This window comes from Jaculus jaculus, chromosome 4 (assembly GCF_020740685.1).
Source record: "Jaculus jaculus isolate mJacJac1 chromosome 4, mJacJac1.mat.Y.cur, whole genome shotgun sequence".
NCBI lineage: Eukaryota > Metazoa > Chordata > Mammalia > Rodentia > Dipodidae > Jaculus > Jaculus jaculus.
Genome location: NC_059105.1, coordinates 96,976,677 through 97,000,139, shown reverse-complemented (window position 1 = coordinate 97,000,139; position 23,463 = coordinate 96,976,677). Strand labels below are relative to the sequence as shown.

At 35.5% G+C, this 23,463-nt stretch overlaps 1 protein-coding gene across 4 annotated transcripts in view; it reads right to left on the bottom strand.

The window, feature by feature from the left end:
- Gtdc1 (glycosyltransferase like domain containing 1) overlaps positions 1-23,463 on the bottom strand; it is a 378,813-nt gene that overhangs the window by 202,103 nt on the left and 153,247 nt on the right. The window lies entirely within an intron of this gene.

Here is a 23,463-nt window from a genome sequence, read left to right as displayed (position 1 = left end):
ATTCTAAGTTTCAATCTCTAAAAAGCAGCTGCTAAGAACTATAAAACACTAAATCTCCTTGGTCTTCATCTTATCTACAGATACTAAGAGCTGCAAAACAGAGAAAAAAACAAGGAAAAGCTGGAATGATTTTATGGAAAACAGCTAAAAAAGCTCTGAAAGACAAGTGGAACAAAGATGAGACTGACAAGGGAATACTTTACTTACCAATTTCATTACACTTTACTTCCTGATGCAACTGATGACTGGAATACAATATACAAGTAGGAAAGGAATGTGTTCATGTTATGACAAAATTCTTTTTGACTTATGCAATAGACTTATCAAATGTAGTCTTTTTCTGTTGCATATATCTCATTCCCCCTCCCCATACTTACATTAAAAATAAATAAATAAACAAAGCTGGAGAGGTGCCATAATGGTTAAGGTGTTTGCCTGCAAAGCCAAAGGACCTAGGTTCGATTCCTCAGTACCCACATAAGCCAGATGCACAAGGTGGCACATGCATCTGGAGTTTGTTTGCCGTAAAGGGAGGCCCTAGCATGCCCATTCTCTCACTGCCTCTCTCCCTCTCTCAAATAATTAAAAAAATTAAATTAAAAAATAACAAACAGCACTTTCTTCTCTTCATTACTAGACTGCTAATATCTGACACCAATATATAATCTCTAAAATTCCTAATATAATACACATATAAAATGTGAATAAATGGTTGATTGTCTTGTAGAAGGTACAGAAAGCTTACCTATCCATTTGTATCAATAGAACAAAGTATTTACTCTTACTCCATAAACATTACTGAAATCACTACTATGTGAAAGGGGCAATCCCAGAACAAAACACTGCACCAGGCAACCCACTAGCTGAATGCTGCCTACAACAGTCATATGCAAACTACTAAAGGAAAAACAGAGGAATAAAGGATGTAGGATAGCCTGGAATTTTTCCCTGATAAGATGCCTACAATGAAGGGACCAGCTCCTAACATTTAGATGACCTGATTTTAATAGAGTGTTACCTTCGTAATATAAGTAGCACCATTCAAGCTTCATGGTTAATTCCCAATCTAAAAAGAAAGGTTAGGAGTTTTCTCTATTATCACACTTTCAGGCAGTGACAAAATAGAGTCTGTTGGTCTAAGCTTGAAGTGCTTTACATTGCACCACAGCTATGTTGTAGACCACTTACACTGCAATTTTTTTTCTGTACTTAATAAATACAAAATATCATCCTTGTTATTACCATGATTACAACTATTATAAATCCCCCTTACTGACAAGCCAAATGGCTAACTTCAGGTGTTTATATGATCTGTAGCACTAGCCTTTCACACAAGAAGAATGATTACATAGTAAGTGCATATATCATAAATAGGAATTCAAGTGCCTTCTTCATGGGCTATAAGTATTTAACACAAAGAGTAGTGATCTGTCTTTAAACCACATTGCTGCATTAATGTCATAATTTATTAAAATATTTTTCAAAAAACTTTCAAAGAAGATAATTTCATTTAAGCAAACAGAAGAGTTATAGTAAGATAATAACCTTTTATGTTCCAATAATAGCACCCACCAGTACCAAGTATAAGCTTTTTGTAAAAACTGAAAATATATAACTACTGAAAAAAAAATTGAATGAAAGCAGAGAAAAATAACAAAAAAACTAAGCTACAAACAATATTCTCTGTAGGAATAGGTAACAACTTGGGGGTCTAATTACCGAATCATCCTCCATCTTTTCCAATGAATCACATTCACCTATAGTGGTAGCAGTATTCCTGACAAAAATCCTTTATCTGAACTTGGCCATAAGGAAATAATCATATAAATGTACTTCAAAGGAACTGAGCTAAATCTTTGAATTCATTAAAATCATAAGAGAAAAATGATATTGATTAAAAGAAAAAATAAGATTAAAGGAAAATAAAATAAGACCCGACATATTATTTCTGATTGAGTACTGAAGTAAATGGCAGGAAAGAAAAAAAAAAAAAAAAACTAGAAAGGCCATTAGCAGAACAATAGAGAAACTTTAAACTTGGTTTAATACAAAATTACATTTTTATCTACCTACAAATTCTTCTGTCATAGTTATGAACAATATAATTTTTCTTAGAAGATTCATTTTAAATTATTTACATGTGAAGTTCAAGAAATCTGCAACCAATTCTTAGGTGGCAAGAATGTTCCTAACACTATTCACATATATTGGCACACAGAAATTTTATAATGGGTAAGGGCATTAGCAATTGCTTAATTGATTCGATCAGTGAGTTAGGTATATGCAATTTTTCCTACTGCAATTTTTATATAGCTATAGATATTAAGAGATATTGACATATATGTGTATAATATTTTGAGAAATGGAACTAAATGATAGTAAATAAAAGGAAAAAGTTATTCCACATTGCATAAGCAACAAATTATATATCTACTTTTAGCCATAAACCAAATCTTAATTTCAGACGTGAAGATTTTCCTCTGGGTGGACCATCTGTAACAAAGTTCATCCATGGCAAGAAAACCTCACTCTATTTCTATTACATGTCCCCTTTCCTAACTCTACCCACCAGATAATCCATAGTTACAGAATCTACACTGAAAGTTCATCCTTCACAAAAGAATATCTCTCAAAAATAAGAATGAAATACACTTGACAGAATTGCTGATGATTTTCACGATCATAACCTTCCATCACTCTTTAATCATTAGAAAGAAGTTAACTGTTTCTTACAACAAATCTTTAAATATCACTACTTTCCATCATTCTCAAAGTATTCCACTTGCATTTTTACTTGTACAATGGTAGGCAAACTGGATTTTGAGAAATTCCTCAAATCTTTAACTCAAACAACTCAAAAATGATGAAGATTTCCACAGAAACAGCACAGGTATGACCACATGCATTTTTACTTTGTCCTAAACTACCACTTTTAAACATTGATCATCACACAATGAATGGCATCACTCAATTCGGAGCTAATCCTCAGCTACCAATGTTCATCTTGCCTCAGGTACCATTTAAGCAATAAACACGCAAAGGTGCATTCCATCATCCCCAGTGTGCCTCTGGCAGGAAAGGGCATAGGGGAGAGCAAAAACTACTAGGAACAAGATGATTCCTGACAACTGCTTCTTGAGCACAAGTGAAACTAAACTGTTTATCTCAGCATGAATATTGTTATAAGATTTTATGTTTAATATTTTTAAATTAACATAAAACCCAGAGAAAGCAGTGGGCAATCTTTCACAAACATGATATACTACAATCACCATATAAGCTGGATTATTACTTATTACTATACTACTACAGAATTAAGCTGTTTCAGACCGCCAAAGAGCTTTAAATTACAACTTTTGTGTCTGTAAATGAAACCTATATTTAAAATGTCTGCTAAATTCAAATTAATGGCTACATCATTAGTGTACCATTTTGCCCAAGTACAAGTAAGATGCCATTATAATCATTTCTTCAAAATGGTGCTATGCTGCAAGCACAGCAACACATTTCATGTATTTAGAACACCCTATACATGTTTTGTTTCCAGTTCACAGTTTGTATAATTTGAGATTTTGTTTGTTTGGTTGTTTTTTTCTCGAAGTAGAGTTTCACTCTAGCCCAGGCTGACTTGAAATCAACTATGTAGTCTCAAGGTGGCCTTGAACTCATGGTGATCCCCCTACCTCTGCCTCCCAAGTGCTGGGATTAAAAGTGTGAATCACCATGCCTGGCTTAATTTGACACATATTTGCTTAAAGATTCAAAACATTGAAACACAATGGACCTTAAAATTAGGGAATTTACTTTTTTCTACTCAGTTTGAACACAGGCTGTTTGCTTTTTATTCTACGTATTTAATAAAGAAAGATGTAGAAATTTACCAAGCCTTGTATGAATGTGAGCATTATTATCAAGGTATTATTTTTTTATCTTAGATGGTAGGGAAAGATAGTAAAATATTTAATACATAAATACAAAGGGCATATGTGGTTATCTAACACTTGTCCCGTAACATTTTTGCTGTTCCTCTCTGCCCCTGAAACCACTTACCAGGTAATAAGATACACAATGTAGACACCAATTTGGGATCTTACTACTATTCATTCTTAAATAAATTTTTTGTAGACTCAGTATGCCTCTGACAAAAGAGCTAATACTTCTATTACTTTGGTGAAAACCTAAACTCTCAGTCAGGATTCATGTGCCCAACTTCATTACCAGTTTTCACCTTGCTTTCCTATTTGGGTTCCTACTCCCAGTGGAGTACTCTCCTAGATTCTGCAGTTTCAGTGACCAGATATTTCCTTTTGTGGTGTAACTATTCTGTAAGTGCCCCATAACATATGACCAAGAATACTTGAAATGTAGCTTATGTAACTAAGGAATAAAATTTTTATTTAATTTTATCTGATTATTGTAAGTTAAATAGCCATATTTCACAGTAGGCTACAGAACTGGAAAGCAGTCTCTGCATAGACCAGTTTTCTCTACCTCAACAATCCTTTACCATGACATGTTGCATAAATGCAACTGCTTGACCTGCTTGTTGACACTCTAGTTTCTAAATGAATCTGTATTAGCTCAATTTTACCTACCCTGGCTACCCAATTCTGGATGGCACTATGTTTAGTCCCCCATTTTCCTCCCACTACTCTTAATGATGAAAGGTACATATCCTTTACAGAAAATGTTTTAAAGCAGCATAAATATAACCCATCAACACTCCAAAGAGAGGTTCAGTGAGGGACATACTATGGAAAGCAAAGATGAAGCAAGAATAAAACCAACAGATTGAAGAACATATTGGAGACAAAGGCACTGGAGCATTTGGTTTATGAAGCAAATGTATACAGATGTGACTGAAGAAATACATGATCCTTTATGAGATGTAAATATAACTCTGTATTTTACAATGGAAGAAATGAAAAGAGACTGAAACACTTTAAGTAGTGAAATAAGTTGGGTGTTGTTGCAGTCCGGTTCTCATTGCTGGTAGAAATCACCCAAGAGCAGCTTCTTGGAAAACAAGCCTTATTGTGGCTTTCAGGCTTGAGGAGAAGCTCCACGATGGCAGGGGGAAATGATGGCATGAGCAGAGGGTGGACATCATCCCCTGGCCAACATAAGGTGAACCATAGCAACAAGAGAGTGTGCCAAACACCTGCATGGGGAAACTGGCTATAACAACCATAAGCCCACCCCCGACAATACACTCCTCCAGGAAAAATTAACTCCCAAATCTCCATCAGCTGGGAACCTAGCATTCAGAACACCTAAGTTTATGAGGGACACCTGAATCAAAACACCACAGGTGTTTTGTTGCTTTCTCTTTCTATTAAGTGTAACATATTGCATAATTTCATTTTTAGATTTTCCCTACTAACAGTGTTGTTTGGTGATATTAAAGTAATATTTCTAGACAATCATGGCATTGCATGTCTTTTAATCCCAACATTCAGAAAGATGTAGAAGAATGACTGAAAGTGTGATGTCAATCTGTACTTAGTAGTGAGTAGAAGGCATATTTATAGGAAGATTGGTACCCACTAACAAAATAAACCAAATGATTCCAAAATATATGATTTTTAATAAATTTCACTAGCTGATATATTACAGTATATTTAATCAGGGCAAGGTTTGTATATTCAGATATGTACTAATTTTGAAATTTTCTTCATGTAATCCCTTACATTTCTATTACTCTTACCTCTATACTTCATAAAATATTTAAAATTAGTCTTTTTTTATATCAATGAACTTTTCTTAAACCAGTGCATGGAAAACAGATTTTAGAGAGGGATGTGAAGCCAGTAAAGGGGAAGTTGGGAAAGGTGGGAGGGTAGTCAGCAGAAAAGAAAGGAAATGGCAGTGGCTACAACTGAGGTGGCAGGGCTTGAGAGATGCCAAGTGGACCAGGTGCACATCCAGATGAACCACAGAGACATGGTAAAGACTGGAGACTACAGCTTCCCTCCCTTGATCACTTCCCAAGTAACTTGATGGTGTCTTTGGGTAATAGCACTCAAAGATACAAATGTACATACATGAAAATTACTCTCCAACATTTAGTTACTATTTGGTCTCAATGTATTTTTTAATTCAGGAAACCTGTGTAGAAAGATAACTGATATTTAATAGTCATTAATCATTGATATACAGAATTCATTTTCACACAATTTGCCTGAGTTGTCAGATACTTCATCTTAATTAGAACTGCTCTTAGTGCATGTTGAAATGCTATGAAATTTCAAAAACTTCAAGAAACTGTAACAAAATTTCCCCTGTACTAAACAAACAAATTTTAAAAAATAAAAGTTTTGTCTGAAGCAAAAGGGAACATGATCTTTTAATTTCCTAAATTCTTATAAGTAATTTGAATTCTGTAAAATAAGAGTATCTAATTTCCACAAAGCTACACTATGACATCTAATTAGGCAGTTTTGCTTTTCTCTAGTATGTAATTTTCCTCCCAAAGGTTTATCATCATGGCAGGGACTATACTTTACAAGAAGATTCTGTGTAAAGAACACTTTAGGAGAAGACAGGGATTCCAGGTGGAACACTACCAGCAGCATAAGCCTTGTTTGTTAACATCTATACATGCTACACTCACCAGTAATATGCCCGGTTTCACAGATGCTTAAGGAGGCAAATTACTTAATAGCTGTCAAGCTGCTTTAGCTAAAGTTGCCACTTAACTTCAGGTATCCCTTAAATTATTCCTGTAGCCTCTCAAGTGGTTTAACTGCTGGGATATGGTACAGTACTTAATCCGTAAAAGACACACTGTAATTATGTTCATAGCAAGAAAGAAAGAGAAAGTAGGCCTACTACTAAATAAAATCTACAAATAGTTGGACTTTTATTGCACTCAACTAAACATTTTTTGATACATTACTTCATTTTTTTGGGGGGGGAAGGAATTCATTACTATAAGTTTTCTTGTAAGTCATATGTAAACAGCTTAATCAGAATATTACTAGATATATCTGTTTTAGGCAATCTATCAATAAGTCATCAAGTCAGAATACTGTGAAGTCTGTCAACTTGGCATCTTAAGATAATACTGTTCTAAAGTAGCTGGCAGTATAGTTGGTGAAGTCATAAATACAGTAAACATTAAGTAACTATAAAAATGAAAAGAAGCATCCCTAACCTACCCAAGAAATGCCATGAAACAGTCCAAGACTGCTCAGGAATAAAGGTAGAGGCATTAAATATTATGTCAATTCAGAGGAAGAAAACAAACAAACAAACAGGTAGTCTTGGGAGTTGAATGTGTAAGGAGAAGTGTGGATCCTGAGATCTTCCGCCTGGAAGGATCACAGATGTCTGATTAACCGAACCAAGAAGGGCAGCCTGCAGATGTAGGCCTTAGTGACAGAGGGAGGGTGGGGATAATCAAACTATGGTAACAATGATGTTAATTTTTCATTTTATTATTGATTCCATCAATGATTGTTTTGTGTTTCATAGATAGAAATAGCATCACAGAGAACCTATATGAAAAGAAAACATGTATAAAAGAAAACTATTCTAAATTTTGCAATGATAAAGCATTACTAGGCAAAATTGAAAAATGTACTTCCCACAGAGTAGAAGGTACCTAAATCCAGATTACAGTCTATGGTTTATATAGGAAAGAATGTCATATAAGGTACTAACCTAAAAGATTTATTTTTAAAAAACATTTTATTTATTTACTTATTTATTTGAGAGACAGAGAGATAGAGGCAGACAATGCAAGTAAAGGTGTTCCAGAGCTTCCTGTCACTGTAAACAAACTCCAGATGCATGTGACACTTACTGCATCTGGCTTTACGTGGGTACTGGGGAATTAATTGAACCCAGGTGGTCAGGCTTTGTAATTAACTGCCTTTAACTGCTGAGCCATCTTTCCAGCCATAAAAAAATTATTAACACCCTCATTCATTATGTATTGAGTGAGGAAGTCAGTATACTGAACTACCAAGTAAGTACCCAACATAATCATCTACAGAAGAATAACTGATTGAAACCAAAGAGAGCTGAAGAGATGGCCCAGTGGTTAAGGCATTTGCCTGCAACGCCTAATGACGATATTTGATCACCCCAGTACCCACCTAAAGGCAGATGCATAAAGTGGAGTATGCATCAGGAGTTCCTTTGCAGAGGCTAGGAGCCCTGGTATACTCATTCATTCTCATGCATTCATTTACCCATTCTTTCTCTTTCTCTCCTTGAAAATAATTAAAACATACTTGGGGGAATAAAGAGTAACCAAAGAAATGTGTTTGTCTTGATTCCTGAAAGGGAAAATCCACCAGTGACTCAGGGGATTCTAGCTTGCATACTTAGATAGGTTGCTAGTAACATCCTTAAAAAGAAGATAAAATCAATCAGTGGGGGCAGTAAAGCAGAAATAAGGACAAAGGTCTCAGAAAATGCTGAATGTAAGTAAATACCAATTTATAACTGAAGATACTAGGTAATAAGCTAACAAAAGAAAATGCATCAGAGATTTACTAAACCAAAGGGAATAGTCATCAAATATGACTGTTAAAAATGTGGGTTCCAGCCAGGTGTGGTGGCACGTGTCTTTTTAATCCCAGCACTTGAGAGGCAGAGTTAGAAGGATCACAGAGAGTTAGAGGCCAGCCTGAGACTACAAAGTTCCAGGTCAGCATAGGCTACAGTAAGACCCTACCTTGACCCCCCCCCAAAAAAAAGTGGCTTCTAGAGCTAGAGAGATATCTTAGCAATTAAGGTGCCAGACTGCAAAACCTAAGGGACCCAGGGATGATTCCCCAGTACCCACATAAGCCCGATGCACAAGGTGGTGCACGCATCTGGAGTTTGTTTGCAGTGGCTGGAGACCCTTGTGTGCCCATTCTCTATCTGCCTCTTTCTCTCCCTCTCTCTTAAATAAATAAATAATTTTAATGTGGGTTCTGTATTGTATATAATTGAACATGTCTGTTTTAAATGTTTCTCCATGGCTGGAGAGATGGCTTAGCGATTAAGCGCTTGCCTGTGAAGCCTAAGGACCCCGGTTCGAGGCTCGGTTCCCCAGGTCCCACGTTAGCCAGATGCACAAGGGGGCGCACGCATCTGGAGTTTGTTTGCAGAGGCTGGAAGCCCTGGCATGCCCATTCTCTCTCTCTCCCTCTACCTGTCTTTCTCTCTGTGTCTGTTGCTCTCAAATAAATAAAAATTTTTAAAAAAATTAAAAATAAAATATAGGCGTCTGTCATCACACCTGGTTTTTTAAATGTTTCTCCAATATTTCGTGTAATCCTGTTTCCTCCCATGTGAGTATATATTCCATGATTCTGTTAGATATGTTGTTTCCTTTAGTATCAGTTTCCATGCCAAGGCAGGCCTTATATTCCTTCTGTTTCTCTTTTCTACCCAGGTGCTTTAATAGCTATCTTGAATAATCTGCTGTAATCCTGATGGGCTTGCTTTTGTAGGTAACTTGATTTTTCTCTCTAACTGCTTTCAATATTTTTTCTTGGGTGTGTCTGTTTGGAAGTTTGATTGTAATATGGCAAGGAGAGGTTCTTTCCAGGTTTTGTCTGGCTGGGGTTCTAAAGGCTTCCTGTATCTGCATTGGCACCTCTTTCCCAATTTGGGGGAAATTTTCTTCTATGATTTTGCTGAAGACATCTGCTACGACTTTGGAGTGGAATTCTTCTCCTTCTACTATGCCCTGAATTCTTAAATTTGATCTTTTCATAGAGTCCCGAATATCTTGAAATTCCCACTCATACTTTTGTACAAGTTTGTCTTTCTCTTTGTTGGACCTAATTAGATCTGTCACCTGGTCTTCTACCTTAGATATTCTGTCCTCTCCCTCATCCATCCTACTGGTGAGATTTTCTACAGTTTTTTATTTCATTAACTGTGTTCTTCATTGCTAGTAATTCTGACTGGCTTTTCGTTATTATTTCTATTTCCTTTAGTTATGTCTTGTATTGCCTTCTTTATTTCATGAAATTGGCGTCCTGCATCTTCTTTGATCCCTTTGATTGCCTCTTTGGTTTCTTCTTTGATTCTTTTGATTTGTTCTTTGACCACTTTGAACATATTTACAATCATTCTTTTGAAATCTTAGGCATTTCCTCTAACTTGTTCTCACTGGAGGACATTTCTGATGCATTAATACTTTTAAGTGGATTTATATCGTCTTGCTTTTCAGTGTTTCTTGTGTTATAATGTATATATTTTTGCATATTGGATTAAGTTAATCCTTGGATTTTCTAGCTAGCTGGGTATTCTTAGCTGTATCAAGTGATTTGATGTTATATATTTTCAGGGTGGGAACTTAAGTTGTTAGGTGTGGCTCTTAAGACTCTCAGAGTATCTACAAAGGTGCTTCTAGGGGTTGACTTTCCCTGCTATGGGAGTATTCAAGTAGGCTGAGTTGAATAAAATGCAGGTAGATTCTAAAAGTTAACTAAACACTGTACCCATTCAATCAAAAACAGCCCCAAGTATGTATGCCAGAGTAGTTATTATAACATGAGATCCTCTATCAACATAGAGGTTAAGATTTCTGGTCTGTTGAAGGATCCAAGTCAGCTTATGACCAAGTGAGACCCTTCCCTGGTGCAATCCCACTTACCTTGGATGATTTTGGTCTCAGTCAAGTTGCTACCTGGTCGTCGGGCTGCTGTTCTGATTTCTGGAGCTGGGCACTGGCTTTTCCTGCGGGGCAACTGTGGCCCTGCAGATCAGCACTCCCGCTGCTGGAACTGCTGCTGCTAAAGCTGCCTCTGCCGGGTCTGTTAGCAGCTGAAGCTGCTGCTGCTGGGCCCACCACTGCTGCTGCCTCTGCTGCTGCTGCTGCTGTAGCTGCCACTTCTGGAGCCACTGCTGCTGCTGGGTCTGCTGCTGCTGGGTCTGCTGCTACTGCCGCTACTGGGTCTGCTGCTGTTGGGGCCGCTATTACCGGTGCCGGAGCCGCTGATGTTGCTGCTGAACTCTGCTCCTGTTTGCGTCCCGCTGTCTCAAGTTGGTATGGCCGGGTCCTGGACCGCTGCTCTGTTCACTGGAGCTGGGCTCAGGTGGTGGGGGAGGGGAGGGAGCCGCAGCTGCTCTGGTTCTCTCTCTGTTCCACATGTTCTTCTACCTCGTGGTCTGCTCCTCCGTTGCTCACTGCCGCTCTCCCTTCACGTTTCCTGAGTTGCAGAGAGCGCCGGAGTGAGAGGAAGCTCCCAGCACCTGTCTTTTCCTGCGGCTAGAGCTGAGTCTGGAGGCTGCCGGGGGCCGCTTTTGCCTGCCTGTGCAGGCTCTGGATCTCTTCTACTTCTCTGCTGCTGCTTCAATTGCCTATACACCTCACTTTTTAGTAAAAGTGTGTATTTTTCTTAGTTTTTTTGGTCTTTTTCTCCCCAGGCTGCTTTGGCATGGTACCTATGCCACCATCTTCAATAGCTATCTTGAAATATACCATTCATTCCCTCAATGACAGAGAACATAAAACTGGTTGATTCTCTGTGTAAAGTGTTCAATATAACAGTCATTCCTAACATTAATAAAAGAAGTCAGGGGCTAGAAAGACTACTTACTGGTTAAGGCATTTGCAAGAAAAGCCAAGGGACCCAGGTTTGATTCCCTAGAACCCACATTAGCCAGATGCACAAGGGGGCACATGCATCTGGAATTTGTTTGTGGTGGCTGGAGGCCCTGGCGTGCCCATTCTCTCTCTCTCCCCCTCTTTCTCTGTCAAATAAATTCATTAATTAAAATAAAACATTTAAAGAAGAAGTCAGGAAGCTTCCATGCCCCATCATACTTGAGCACCCAACTTCTAGGAAGTGTTATTTGATGTCTTTTTTCTTGAAACAAATTAAATTCTTCTTACGGTTTCTAACAATGTTTCAAATACTATCACCAATTTTACTATTTTATTATATCAACTACTCATGGTACAATCCAAAGAAAGGAAACTCATGGGGAAAGGTGAGTATTATCCTAGTACAAAGATCAGGAATGTACAGTACCATGATAATACTTTCTGTCATCTTCAGGGATTCAAGATCATCAGCCTTGGGGAAGCGAGTCAATTAACTTGCAAAGCTAACTTGGCAAGTGTGATAGAAGTACTTTATACACTGTTTTATCTCCATAAACTAATATAATTAGTATGTGAAATATGTGTAATTCATATCATAATTAATCCACAGTAGAAGACAATTCCTTAACAACAGTGTATTATTTCAGAGTAGAATGCTCTTTGTACTTTATAGTTTCTAGCATTCATAGATCCTGGATTCCCTTTTAAAGCATAACTATAAAGACAAATATCTGGCAATCCAAATTTATGGATAAATGTCTTATTATGGTACTTGTGTTTTTTACATTTATACACAGTGTTCAGTCAAGCCACAACATTATAACTTTGATAGATCCAGAAGCCTCAGTAGCATACAAACCCTGGAATGGGAAGTTGGGAATTTATATATATATATATATATATAGACAGACATGCAGAAGGTTTTAGACATGATCACATTTAGGCTTGAAAATCATGACATAATTAAAATAATGAGAAAAACAAGAATAACAATAATAATAATACCTGCTACCTGTCATATCCAGTACATAGTTCCCACAGTAATTAGAAAAATACACTTTATGCCCACATGGTTTGCTAGTTTTAGTCAATTACATCAATTACTAAAGTTATCATGCACAAAGCAAAATATTTCCTATGTATTCAGACTTTTATAATGTCTTAAACTTTTTTAGACTCATGAAAATTGTTTTAAATGTGCTTCCCAGAATGCTTTGCTCTATCAAGCTTTATACCAGTTGATATATTACGTTTTTGTTATACTTCTCATGCAGATTATCCCTGTGCTTTCACTATCCCTACTATGTTTGTTTTGGCAAGTCCAAGATAGTTTTCTGAAATCTTGAAAGTTGGTGCTTAATATGATATTTGGAGATGTACCTTTCACAAATAATTTAGTATTCTGATGTTTTGCTATTTCACATATAACCTTCATAAGGTGTCACTAGACAATTGATTACAAGTGTCAAAGCTGGTAAAATATACTGGGCATAGTAGGCATTTAAGTAATAGTGGACAGCAAAATATTCAATAATATATTACAGTTCTTTATAACAGAAAAAATTAGGATGTGGGTTCCAAGTCTGTTCTGATCCTTTATACTCTCATTTAAAAGAGAATCAATTTTTATTAAAAAAATTACTTGCTAAATAATCTTTGGGAAAGTTCTAACTAGCCGGACTACGTCACATAAGTGATATTTTTGAAAGTAGCCATTTAAAAGATCAAATGAGAAAAAAATAAGAATTAAAAGCTCTGTGCATTCTATCCCAAATTTCACAATATAAACATGATTTTTTAAAAGTATGATTCCCTTTAGAACTGTTTAAACATTGATGTTTTACATAACAAATAGATACATAGTCATAGTGGAAAATAAATACAGATAAAAAATACAAAATGTCATGTAAATAATACCACTAAAGTTAGTTAAAAATGCTCATCATCCGATGAATGCATAAAGAAGATATGGAACATATATACAATGGAGCTTTATTCAGTTTTAAAGAAAAATGAAACTTTATGACATTTAAGAATATGGATGAATATGGAAAATATTAACTGAGGTAACCCAGGCTCAGAAAGACAAACACCATGTTCTCACTCATATGTCAATTCTAAGTTTGTATTTCGAAATTTATATGTAAGTTGGAGTAAGAGTGAGTAGAGGCCAAGAAACTAGAAAGAAGTTATGATGGGGGTGTAAGGTAGGGTTTTAAAGGAGAGGACAGTAGATACATAAGCAAAGGAGCAAAATACTGGGGGTGGAAAGATTTAAGTGGGGACAGAGGAAAATAAAAGACAAGAGGAGGTAGTTAGTGAAACAAACTAAAGATGTTATGATAATACATACGAAAAGTAACATCTTTGTTAACTAGCTAAAAATATAATTGAACAACAAAAAAGCTCAAACTTTAGCAGAAACTTCCTATATAAGAGTGACTGAAGCTGTTTTCAAAAGCCACAGGTTGCTGTAGGAAAACTCCAGTGCTGGGGTTAGGATACCTTCCAATGAGTTGTTGGTCCTTGATCTGCTGTACATTTATATAGCACCCAAGGCATGGAGATTTCATTTCTGAGTTATTTTTGTCATCTTTTTCCTTTTCTTCTTTTTGTGCATATAGTGTGCAAATATTAGGAGATATGGAGATAACCATTTTTAAAAAAGCGAAAAGAGGGCTGGAGAGATGGCTCAGAGATTAAGGCACTTGCCTGCAAAGCCTAAAGACGTGGGCCCAAGTCCCCAGTACTCATGCAAAATGAGTTACACAAAGCAACACATGCATCTGGAACTCGTTTTTAGTGACAGGAGGTCCTGGCACATACATTCTGTATCTACTTCTTTTTCTCTGTCTCTCTCAAATAAATACATTAGGAAAAAAAGAAAGCAAAACCAAACTCAAAGTTGGTCTATAAAACTGAAAACACAGCAACCTGAAATGAGCATTAAAAGATAGTTAGAATTTCTAATCATGTGTTTATTAATGCACACTTTGGAATCAGGAGAATATGAGCTTTTATTCATTCTAAAATGGAAAAGCAGATACTTAATATCATAGTTTTCCAAATTCTACTCAAATAAATAAGTGCTTAACATATAAATATATGAACAGCATGTATATGATGACATTATTGCATATGTGTGACACATGTATAGAACATAAAAGGAGCTAATAAGAGATAAATGGACAAACTAGATTTGATATTCTGCTCTTCATATTGGCATTTAAGGTAAGTAAGTGGCTGAAATTATGTAGAAATTAAAGATGCCTAAATTTGTTTTAATCTTAAAATTTACATAATTTATAATGTCACTCATTGTTAATGTAAAGTAAATGAATTTTATGAAAATAAATACTTCACTAAGTTGACAAAATTAAATACACTGAGGACATTCTAATAACTTTTCAGTAATCATAACTTCTTGTGTTGACTCGTCTTAGAGAAATGCTAAGTTTTTTTTTTTCCTCACTCCATAGGAATCAGCAATAAAACAAGATACTCCCAAGAATATTCCAACAGTCCTTGAAAAACTAAAACTGTCACAAAACCTGAGCATCTGGCAACTCTGCCACCATGAAGTATCCATATGGAAGAGACCAAAATGTGTCAAAGTACCCAAAATGATTTTGGATAGCATAGAAGATAGAATAAATAATTCAGTATCATCAACACTTGTAACAGCAGGTAGTAGATATGCTACCTGCTTCTGTAATGTGCCAGAATGTAACATAAGTTTGTGAGGCTGTGTATGTATGTGTATGTGTGAGTGAGATGCACAGAGACTATCAGCATACATGAGGCTAAAAGCTATTTTTGTGTAGAAATATTCCTAAGGTACTTTTTAGTAGAAACAACAGATCTTTGAGTAAAGGTTTATATACAGAAGAAAAAGAAAATGAAGCCAATGAAAACTTATATTAATAAGTATAGCACAAATATATTTAGAGTCAATGAAAAATAATTGCATTAACTTAATATTATGGTTGAAACTGTATATGCAGAAGTCCTCAGAAAATCAAAATTATGGTTCCTCAGCAACTATAACTGTGTCCTCATGCACATTTTTGTATTTTGCATTACTGTAATGATACATTTCAGCCTTAATCTAAATTTATGCAATATGACTGAATTAGGAATTGTTGGGGAACCAGAATATAAAATCCAAACCATGAAATCATTAAAAGTGGGTGGGACTTTTACATTTTATTTCTGGTCATATTTTTTAAGGCATTGAGTGAATGGTTGACAGTGGTTAACACTACCAGAAGACTGGGAGAGATTTGATAGAGAACAAAACAATATAAAATAGACAGACTGAAGAAAAGATGCTACCCAAAATTAGTCAAAGAAAAAACAGGCAAGATATACTTTTAGGAATTAATAATTTTACTTTCTAAAGAAAAATTTAGTTTTGGATTGGACAGTAATTTCATTCAAAAATATTTTAAGATGATTATAAAGATGAATATAAAATGATTCTCTCAGCACACAGTCCCATGTTTCATCAAAGAAAAATGTCAAAATTGTCCCCATACTACAAAAGAGATGGTTGGGACCCACTTTTCCTTCTTGCACATGTAACAGAGTAACAGAAATTGCATTACTGTCACCAACCAGCTTTTGTTTGTTTGTTAGTTTTTGTTTTTCAAGGTAGGGTCACGCTCTAGCCCAGGATGACCTGCAATTCACTAAGTAGTCCACGGTGGCCTTGAACTCACGGTGATCTTCTCTGCCTCCCTAGTGCTGGGATTAAAGGTGTGCACCACCACACCCAGCTACCAACCAGTTTTTTATTATGTGGCTGAACTGAATTCAAATATAGTTCCAAAATATAATGTAGCAAACTAAAACCAAGTGAGGATATAAAAGAAGGTAAGTACTAAGTATGCAATGACTCAAGGTTTATACAACTGTAGAGGAACTGAGAGATGAACAGCAAGAGTAAAGAATCTGAAAAGAAGTGTTACAGTGACATTTGTTGGTGGGTGTTTATGGAAGTGGCCTTATCACCTAGCCTCACAAGGTAAGTGGTTCTTCAAAAAGGGAACAGATAGAAAAGTCTATGGAGGACTGGGGGGATGGCTCAGTTGTTAAGGCGCTTGCCTGCAAAGCCTAATAACCCAGGTTCAATTCCCTAATATCCACGTAAAGCCAGATACACAAAGTGGCACATGCATCTGGAGTTCCTCAGAAGTGGCTGGATGCCCTGTCATACCCATTCTTTCAGTCTCTCTTCTCTCTCTGTTTGCAAATAAATGAATAAATAGAAAAATATATGGAAAATCCAGCAATGAAAATGACCAACACCCTTGTATACATCCTGGTTGAAAGGTAGAAGGTTCATGGAGGAGCTGTAAACAGAGACACACTGCAAGTGTTGATTAAGGATACAATGCTGAGTAGGTTCAAGGCAAGTGTAGTAGTGTAAAGTTAATGAGTAAAGTAGGGCATGAAGTTTTAGGTTATATTTATTTGGGGAGGAGTAAAACAAAACTCAAAATTTAAAAAAGAATTTGAAACCCCATGTGGTAATTTGAATATAAATGTTCCCATGTTCCCCACAATATCAAGTGTTTGTGATTAAGCCTCAACTCAATCCCTAGTTGGTAAAGCCTTGCTACAGGAGTGTGTCCCTGAAGTCAGACCTTGAAGTTTATTAGGCCAGCTTGCAGCCCCAGATAGCTTACTCTTACTGCTTCCTGCCAGGCTCTCCCTGCCAAGATGAAACTTCCCCTGGAGGCTGCAAGCCTGAAATAAATCAAACTTTCCTCCCATAAACTGCTTCTGGTCAAGCGTTCTGTCCCAGCAATGAGCAAGTAATTGCAACACCTCACAACACCAAACATAAGACATTTTAAAAGACATACCAACTGAAAAGGGGGAATCATTTATGACACTGTGATAATTCTGTCAGGGAGCAATGAAAATCCAAAATAATATTATGTCACTTGCGTATTAAAAAAAAAAAAAAGTAAGCTGGGAGAGATGGAGCACTCTTAATCTCAGCACTCAGGAGGCAGAGGTAGGAGGATCACTGTGAGCTCAAGGCCACCCTGAGAGTACATAGTTAATTTCAGGTCAGCCTGAGCTAGAATGAGACCCTACCTTGAATCCATGACCGCCCCCACCAAAAAAGTAGAAGAAACAGTCCATCTAGGATTTTTTTTTTAAGCAGTGGAGATAAATCTTATTTATTATTTACTTGTGTGAGTGTTTGTGCACACAGGTAATGGTCCACAAGTGGAAATCAGAGGACAACTTATGAGTCAGTCTTTGTCACATCCATTGAAGGCAAGGTTTCTGCAGGCTAAACTTGGAAGAGATTTCAAGAAATTCTTAAATCTATGCCTCCCATCTTGACATCAGCTTAAGCTATGTGCTGGGATTAAAGCCCATGATGCCTTCCAGCTTTTAACATGGAGTCAGCTAGAGCTGCAAGTGCTTTATCCACTGAGCCTTATACTCAACCCCCTCAAATATAATTTTGAAGTTAATAATTGTTGAAAGAATTGTGTTATTAATAAAAATATAACATTCTTGGTGTCTCATGTAAAGAAAAGGAATGATTGCATAGTATTTAATAAACCCTGAATTTAAGATATTCCTTAAAATCAACTAGAAATATGGTCCTGAAGATAGTGATTTAAGCATCAAAAAATATACTTATTTCTTTATTTGTTTTTAATATGATAGGGTTAATCACCTCACTGTGTAACTAATAAAAATGAGGCTGAGGTGTAGGATTTAATAAGGGGCAACGTTGGGCTGAAGATACAATTTGTACATTTTTGGTACAGAAGCCATTTTAGAGTTAAGGATAAGATCATGACTGAGGTGCTGTGTGAGCTGCTGGGGAAGAAAAGACATTAACAATTTTACCCAGCTCGGGACCCTGTGTATTGCACAACTAACCTGCTAGGCAACATATGCCCAATGGTACAACAGTGGCATGAACTAACATTAGTGGTGTAAGCAATTTCTTTGATTAGATTTGCTCCATAAGAAGGAATTCATGCATAGTACTGGAAACCTGTCCAAAAGCCTACGGCCAAGGTCATAGACTCACTACACCTTCATTACTACAAAGGAGTGAAACTTCTGAAATTGTGAAGAAAGCTAAATCAACTCTTTTGTGGTATTCCTATGAGGCATTTTGATCACAGTTATAACAAAAATCTGATAAATATAACTATACCCTTGTAATTTTAGTTCTGTCATAAATAAATTGATGTTATTGGAACTACTATTCAAATTAGTCTCCTAAAACAGAGTTTCATCTTTAACAGCCATATCTTACAGCACATGATATAAACCAAAAAATTAGGTTAACATTTTTTACTTATTTTATGATTTTTTATTTCCATGAATCTCTCAAAAGACAAGATTCTAACTCTATGATTTCATGAGTACTGTGATAAATAGATAGAAATTTACAAAGGAGCCTTTATAAGTAATTGGCACCAGGAGAATCTGCATATTCATAATGGGAAAATTACTGTATTTCCCCATTTGATAAAATGAACAATACTAAATAAAACTTTTTACACATACAAAAAAAAAAGAATCACCTACAGAACTCAGGGAGCACTGACACATAATAATAGCTACATAGTTTCTTCACTGCCTTCCTGCAAAACAGCTAATTTATTTATTTATTGTTTCTGAGGTAGGGTATCACTCTGGCCCAGGCTGTCCTAGAATTCACTATGGAGTTTCAGGGTGGCCTTGAACTCATGGTGATACTCCTATCTCTGTCTACCAAGTGCTGGGATTAAAGGCGTGTGCCACCATGCCTGGCCAGAAGTGCTAATTTTAATAGAGAAGGATTCCAGTGCTTTCGCTGCAACTTGCATACATTTTTCATAACAAATACACCAGTAATGCTGACTTAACAAGGAGTTCCTGTCATGAACTATATGTGTCATTACTCCAAAATGATTATGTATTTAATGTATATGTGTATGTGGGGGTGGACAAGTTGTAATCAGATTAAACTCAAGGAAGCCAAGGGAGATAGTATCTATTTGGTTCTTAGCTTTGGCTTTTGTTTTTTATTTAGTCAAAAGACTACTATTACTAGAATCTTTAGAAAGACATTTGCTAAGATTCTAACACAGGTATAGCTTATGTTGTATGGTCAAAAAATGGTATGCCCATGGTCTTCAGGATCGGTGCACAAAGCGTATTACAGAATTATTAAACAACTTAAAGACAACTATTATAAAAGGTATTCTTTTCCTCCTTAAATGAGCCATCTAAACCTAAAATCTATATTTAGATTCCAAAATAGTTTCTTAGGAACTACGTAGCCCAGAAGTTGGTACAACATCACTCATTTAAATATATTTACATAAAACTCAAATTTCTAATATTAAGTACAATGTTCATGAGAATAATTTCTCTAATAAGCAATAAAAATATAAAATAAACTTAGAACAGATGTAATAATACCCCAGGTGCTGTATTCCAGTATCAACATTGGTGGACATAACAAAGTGAACACTTCAAAGAGCTCTGGAAGGCAAAAGATTTCTGTGCTGAAATTCAGACATGAAAAAATTACTTCTTGACCCCAAATTACTACTTGACTGATTAGTAACAATTCAACACTATAAAAAAGAGCATATGTAAGAGCCATAGTGTAAAGTTATTTTTGTACACAAAAGATAAACTGGCAAATAAATTATAAAAGAAAAGTTGTAAGGAACACTGGCCTTAAATATAGTTGTACTGACCACAAAAAATAATTCTCAGGCTTAAATGACTAATAATACTACAACACACAAAACCACTTTACAACAGCTACAGCACTGTATGTTTTTACATCTTTCTTTAATACAGACAATTTTACAATATCTTCTACAGTAGTAACTGAAACTTAAAAGGCTTCATCTTTATGCTAGAAATATGCTATAGAGTACAGGCAGAACAGGCACTAACTACTTAGGAGTAGCCACAAGTTTGTCAGGTGCATTTGTATAAGCATAGATATTCTTCAGTTATTTGTATCCAGAATAAGAAATCTGAAATGATTATCCATCAACAGCAGGAATTCTGCTGAAATCTTTCTTGTGGGCCTTCTAAGAGTAGATCTAAGAAAAATTATTGCTATTAACAAGAGTCACTTGGAATTTTCTGTACTTCTAAATAGATTTAGTCTACATTCTTTTGCTTATTTAGCATCAATGAAAGTATTTTAAAAACAATTTATAGATCATGTTTCAGGTGAGCAGACACAATACACTTTTATTAAACCAACTTTTAAATTTGTACTCATTCTTTCAACATTTGTTTGAAATTCTTGCAAGATATTCATCTATTTGTGTCATCATATAGGTCTGTTTCCCCATCTGTCTGTGTTTTTCATGTAGAACTGTATCTGGTATATGTTTCTTTTTTCTTCCTCACTTTAGTTGTTCATTGGCCCCTTGCTATGCCATTTCTGTTATACTTGTTTGACAGCTTTTAATGATCAATCTGTAATAAAATACAACCTTTCTGTTACAGGACAAAGGGACAAGTAATTAATGTGGTTTATTTAATTTTGACTAAATTTTACTCTGTACTGTTGGAAGAGTAATGTCATCAAAATATATTATTGTCTCAATAAATAATTACATTAGCAACATGACATAATACTAAAATTTAAAATGAAATTTTGTGAAAATAACATTCATATTTATCTCGAACACACTGCTTTATCTTCTTCAAAATAACCTGCTTACATTGCATGGCCAGATTTGTTCAGGAATCAACATCTTGCCTGTGATAACATCTCAAAGAATTCTTTTTAATGGGATATCCTGACAATACCTTCCCACCTCCATGTGACTTGGTAGCTGGACTCTAGCACAGACTTCTCTGGTTTGACTAAAATCATTGCAGTACTTGGCAATGGTTGCTTCATGCATGGTGATTAGAGCTCATCGAAGCAAAAACAGCACAGGAAATGCAAATCATGCAAACCACCCTCATGAAGGCGCTGTACAGTGGCGTGACTGAGCGGCAGTATGCACGGCTCGTGGGCCAGCCACATGAAAGGAGCCATTTAAAGACCAGATGAGCGAAAGCTGGGATAAGTTAGTGAGTATGTGTGAGCTTCAAAGCTGGGAGGAGAACAGCATCCTTATTTAAAATAGAAGTTATTATTATTATTTTTATTAATAACACCTGTCCAAGTTCCTTACATCGAAGGAAGCGATGGAGGTAGAATAAGTTAAACAAGCATTATATTGAATTTAAGTGGCCCAGTATTTCCTATCTTAATATCCAGGTATGGCAGAAGAATGGAATACATTCCATGTATTTTTTTACAAGGTTTTCTACAAGTGGTAACAATTATAGGAAATGCCTGCTTTTCAGTCAGTTTTTTTCTTTAAAAAATTAGTAATTTAGCACTGTGCCACAGTATAATTCCTAAATGTCAGTTTCCTTACCAAATATTAATAGAGTTAATTTCTACAACAAAAATTAAGGAGCTAAATACTCAGGAATTCATCAACGAAAGAATATGGCACAATATAGACCTTTCTGTTAAAGATGCTGGGACAGATCTACAGCATAAAAATGACAAAAGAAAGATTTTGTTGTTGTTGTTTTAGGAACTGCTTACTTTTTAGGTATTTCTACCTTGCCATCAAAGAAAGAAAATGCAAATATTAAGAGATCATAATATCAAAAACATACCTGCTTAGTATAGTAAATCATTTTCCAAAGAGTTTTACATACCTGTGATTTCATTTGCATATAAGCTTGAAAGCATCAGGAACCACTAAACCACTCTGTAATCTAACTTCTACTTGTACAAGAATACTATATGAGAATCAGTAAGTTTTTAAATTTTTTAAATGTACACCAATCAAGCACAGGCAGCATAAATTTGCAATATAGTAAGCACCAGAGTTAACTTCTAATGAAGAAAAGTCAGTGTAGAAATTTCTCAACAGGTAGTGTTCAAAGCCTCTGAGAAGAGATATCCACTAGCAGTTAGGAAATCCAAGTAGATGAAGCAATGACAAAGCCTAAAACCATGGGGTCAACATAGGAATACAAAATTATCACTTCTGTCCTCATCTGTTAGAAACCATCAGGGAATGTACTAGAAATTTACCACCTTCAGAAAATGTGAGCAATGCATATTATGCTTCACTCTGAAGTTTAGAGATATGAAAGCCTCTAGCTGCATCATGACATGTTTTAATAAGGATAGCATAAAAAATCAGGCACTGAGAAGCTGTGAGTTCAAATTTTCAGAGACTGTTATTATAGACGGGAATGTCTCTCCTTATAAGATAAGTTTAAAGTTATGCTCTGAAGAGAAAACGATGGGAACTGATTTAAGAAATAAAGTATGAAAACAAATGGATTTTAAAAGAAAATAAAAAGATTTTCAGGTAATACCACTCTTATGTAAATTTATGTGGGTTCTGTTTACATTTTATTTTGAGTAAATCCTCTTTAAATTGTTCTTAACAATTCCACTGTTACGTGTTTTGGTTACAAAACAAGGCTGCATATTTCTCTTGAATTCTTAGCTTTTTATTCTTTATTTTTCTGAAAGATAAATATCTATACTCTGTCCCATCTATAGGCCACAGTATAATCAACTACTCTAAAATTAATTTACATCTAAATATAGTGAACAGAGAGGTATAAAACAGCATTTGCATGCTATTATTTTTAAATAATGCAAATTAAAATATAGTAATATTTATGACCAGCATTTTCATTAATTAGAAATAATATTTAACCTCTTAAATATGCCTTTATGTGGGTGGAATGTTTCTTATCACTATAATTATCCTGTAAAGGTAACAAAAGGAAATTAAATGCTCAGGAAGTAAAACACAGCTTACAGAATTACTGAGTTATATTTATACTTATATTCATGAACTTATAAA